The sequence below is a fragment of the Patella vulgata genome, chromosome 3, assembly GCF_932274485.2.
Source record: "Patella vulgata chromosome 3, xgPatVulg1.2, whole genome shotgun sequence".
Taxonomy (NCBI): domain Eukaryota; kingdom Metazoa; phylum Mollusca; class Gastropoda; family Patellidae; genus Patella; species Patella vulgata.
In genome coordinates this window covers 20068564-20073408 of record NC_065881.2, presented here as the reverse complement: position 1 = coordinate 20073408, position 4845 = coordinate 20068564, and positions in this window count along the sequence as shown.

Genomic DNA, 4845 nt, shown 5'->3' with positions numbered 1-4845 from the left:
TTGAATGTAATATTAAATAAGTTGGATATTAAAAATTCGTGTTAATATATTAAATTATAAATCTACAGAATGTAATGATGGAGGATTCAATAGTCAGGCTTCATATGGTATACACAAGTATGGTAAAGATTGTTCTAAAGATTGTTATTCACGTCACTGTCGACAGCCTTCTGAATGTAACCATGTTGATGGTAAATGTAACAATGAAGAATGTAATGCAGGATATCAAGGCGGTGATTGTACTCAAGGTAAAATTATAAAATATAAACAAATATCATCTGACTTGTCAGTGTGGTAAAAACGGGAGTGATTGCATAAAATATAAATAACTGATCAATGTGGTGAAAGATGACTGTACATGAATCATTTTTAGTCCGTATTATCCGTTTGGTGAAAGACAGGCGAATCATGATTTAGACCGTATTGACTGCTTGGCGAAAGACGGGTATATCACGATTTAGACCATATTGACTATATACTGAAAGACGGGTATATTATCATGATTTAGACCGTATTGACTGTTTGCTGAAAGACAGGTATATCAGAGCTAAATCTGCTTATTGCAGGTATTTTTAGGCCTGTAATGTTATATGAACTATGGGAAAGCGAGTCTAAGTCTTGAATATACCAGGGGCCTGGTTACAACTATGCACACATCTTGTCAAAACTACAAATAGTGATCATTTAGCTCAGAATGAAGTAATTTGAATGAAATTTTTATTTTACATTATCTGTTTTTGCGCTATTATAGCAAGAATGCTCAGCTCTTTATCGAAATCTTACATAATGTATCTTTAAGACCGTATTTACTCATGACATAGACCTATTGACTATGTAGTGAAAGACGGGTATATCATAAATTAAATCGTATTGTGAAATGGATGAAAGGTGGGTGTATACAGACAGTAAAACCACAGTAAGATATAAAATATGAAATAACCCAGGATGTAATTGACTGTTACAATGTGAATAGTTGCATGGGCTAGGATATCAAGGTTATTGAATTCGTGCATAGATGATTTACTAAATATATGATATAAAATTGGTATAACTGCTGATGAATTTTATTTTCAGAATGTCAGTCTGGGTTCTATGGTGATCGGTGTATACAATCATGTAATAACAGAAAGTGCAGTAGACAAAATACTGAGTGTAATCATATTAATGGATCATGTAATGGAGATTGTTTACCTGGTTATAAAGGTCTGGATTGTACTCGCGGTAAGTATCGACTTTTCCCAAATGAAACTTCCTCAGAATGTTGCAATATCAAACGTCGCAAGATTTTAGATCCACATGTTAAAGACATATAAAGTCAAAGATAAATGACTATCGATATTGTCCTGTTGGATATATGTCTTAAAAGCTAACAATATTCCATTGTCAACAGGTATTGTCAATAATTATTATATACAGTAGTTAGAATATTTTAGAATATATGTCAAATAAAATGGAATATTAAACATGGATGTTAATGTATTAATATTTTTTAGTATGTTAATTATGACACCCGGGATAACTAGGTCTCCATAGCCACTCAAATCTCTTATATTATCTCACTCTCGTTATGGCTAATTTTGTTGTGATTCCTCTTTTTGCCTCGGAATCAATCACCACTTTGACGGAAGATATTCTCTCGGCTAAAAAAGCTTTATTCTCTCAGCTTTTAGAGATACCGTAGAATCAAATCAGTCCAGAGGAGATCTTTTTGAAAAGAAGCCACTCATTTAACAAAGACACATAACCGAAGGATAACAGACCTACCCGTCCAGTTAATACAATGGACAATCTAACTTCGGTCCACAAAAGAGAGACACATACTAGTTGCCCCCACTTCTAATTTCCAAGGCATAGTCCGAATCTTCACTCTCATATAAATATATTAAACCCATTCGGGCACTATGTTTAATTACACATTATTTAACGTTTAAAAACCTAACTACTTTATGGAATCAAAGACAAATCTAAACTTCCCAATCATTTTTAGTTTTGTTATATTAACTATGGTAAAGGTTGAAAAAAAATATCCTATAGATCACATTTCTTATATTTCGTCGAAGAAAATTTAAGACTGTCAGTCAAATGCAGTGAAAACAATTTTGATTTTAGACGGTTAGTCACATTGAATGTAATATTAAATAAGTTGGATATTAAAAATTCGTGTTAATATATTAAATTATAAATCTACAGAATGTAATGATGGAGGATTCAATAGTCAGGCTTCATATGGTATACACAAGTATGGTAAAGATTGTTCTAAAGATTGTTATTCACGTCACTGTCGACAGCCTTCTGAATGTAACCATGTTGATGGTAAATGTAACAATGAAGAATGTAATGCAGGATATCAAGGCGGTGATTGTACTCAAGGTAAAATTATAAAATATAAACAAATATCATCTGACTTGTCAGTGTGGTAAAAACGGGAGTGATTGCATAAAATATAAATAACTGATCAATGTGGTGAAAGATGACTGTACATGAATCATTTTTAGTCCGTATTATCCGTTTGGTGAAAGACAGGCGAATCATGATTTAGACCGTATTGACTGCTTGGCGAAAGACGGGTATATCACGATTTAGACCATATTGACTATATACTGAAAGACGGGTATATTATCATGATTTAGACCGTATTGACTGTTTGCTGAAAGACAGGTATATCAGAGCTAAATCTGCTTATTGCAGGTATTTTTAGGCCTGTAATGTTATATGAACTATGGGAAAGCGAGTCTAAGTCTTGAATATACCAGGGGCCTGGTTACAACTATGCACACATCTTGTCAAAACTACAAATAGTGATCATTTAGCTCAGAATGAAGTAATTTGAATGAAATTTTTATTTTACATTATCTGTTTTTGCGCTATTATAGCAAGAATGCTCAGCTCTTTATCGAAATCTTACATAATGTATCTTTAAGACCGTATTTACTCATGACATAGACCTATTGACTATGTAGTGAAAGACGGGTATATCATAAATTAAATCGTATTGTGAAATGGATGAAAGGTGGGTGTATACAGACAGTAAAACCACAGTAAGATATAAAATATGAAATAACCCAGGATGTAATTGACTGTTACAATGTGAATAGTTGCATGGGCTAGGATATCAAGGTTATTGAATTCGTGCATAGATGATTTACTAAATATATGATATAAAATTGGTATAACTGCTGATGAATTTTATTTTCAGAATGTCAGTCTGGGTTCTATGGTGATCGGTGTATACAATCATGTAATAACAGAAAGTGCAGTAGACAAAATACTGAGTGTAATCATATTAATGGATCATGTAATGGAGATTGTTTACCTGGTTATAAAGGTCTGGATTGTACTCGCGGTAAGTATCGACTTTTCCCAAATGAAACTTCCTCAGAATGTTGCAATATCAAACGTCGCAAGATTTTAGATCCACATGTTAAAGACATATAAAGTCAAAGATAAATGACTATCGATATTGTCCTGTTGGATATATGTCTTAAAAGCTAACAATATTCCATTGTCAACAGGTATTGTCAATAATTATTATATACAGTAGTTAGAATATTTTAGAATATATGTCAAATAAAATGGAATATTAAACATGGATGTTAATGTATTAATATTTTTTAGTATGTTAATTATGACACCCGGGATAACTAGGTCTCCATAGCCACTCAAATCTCTTATATTATCTCACTCTCGTTATGGCTAATTTTGTTGTGATTCCTCTTTTTGCCTCGGAATCAACCACCACTTTGACGGAAGATATTCTCTCGGCTAAAAAAGCTTTATTCTCTCAGCTATTAGAGATACCGTAGAATCAAATCGGTCCAGAGGAGATCTTTTTGAAAAGAAGCCACTCATTTAACAAAGACACATAACCGAAGGATAACAGACCTACCCGTCCAGTTAATACAATGGACAATCTTACTTCGGTCCACAAAAGAGAGACACATACTAGTTGCCCCCACTTCTAATTTCCAAGGCATAGTCCGAACCTTCACTCTCATATAAATATATTAAACCCATTCGGGCACTATGTTTAATTACACACTATTTAACGTTTAAAAACCTAACTACTTTATGGAATCAAAGACAAATCTAAACTTCCCAATCATTTTCAGTTTTGTTATATTAACTATGGTAAAGGTTGAAAAAAAATATCCTATAGATCACATTTCTTATATTTCGTCGAAGAAAATTTAAGACTGTCAGTCAAATGCAGTGAAAACAATTTTGATTTTAGACGGTTAGTCACATTGAATGTAATATTAAATAAGTTGGATATTAAAAATTCGTGTTAATATATTAAATTATAAATCTACAGAATGTAATGATGGAGGATTCAATAGGCAGGCTTCATATGGTATACACACGTATGGTAAAGATTGTTCTAAAGATTGTTATTCACGTCACTGTCGACAGCCTTCTGAATGTAACCATGTTGATGGTAAATGTAACAATGAAGAATGTAATGCAGGATATCAAGGCGGTGATTGTACTCAAGGTAAAATTATAAAATATAAACAAATATCATCTGACTTGTCAGTGTGGTAAAAACGGGAGTGATTGCATAAAATATAAATAACTGATCAATGTGGTGAAAGATGACTGTACATGAATCATTTTTAGTCCGTATTATCCGTTTGGTGAAAGACAGGCGAATCATGATTTAGACCGTATTGACTATATACTGAAAGACGGGTATATTATCATGATTTAGACCGTATTGACTGTTTGCTGAAAGACAGGTATATCAGAGCTAAATCTGCTTATTGCAGTTATTTTTAGGCCTGTAATGTTATATGAACTATTAATTAGACATTTATTAACAAAACAAGATCATGATCAACTCTCGAT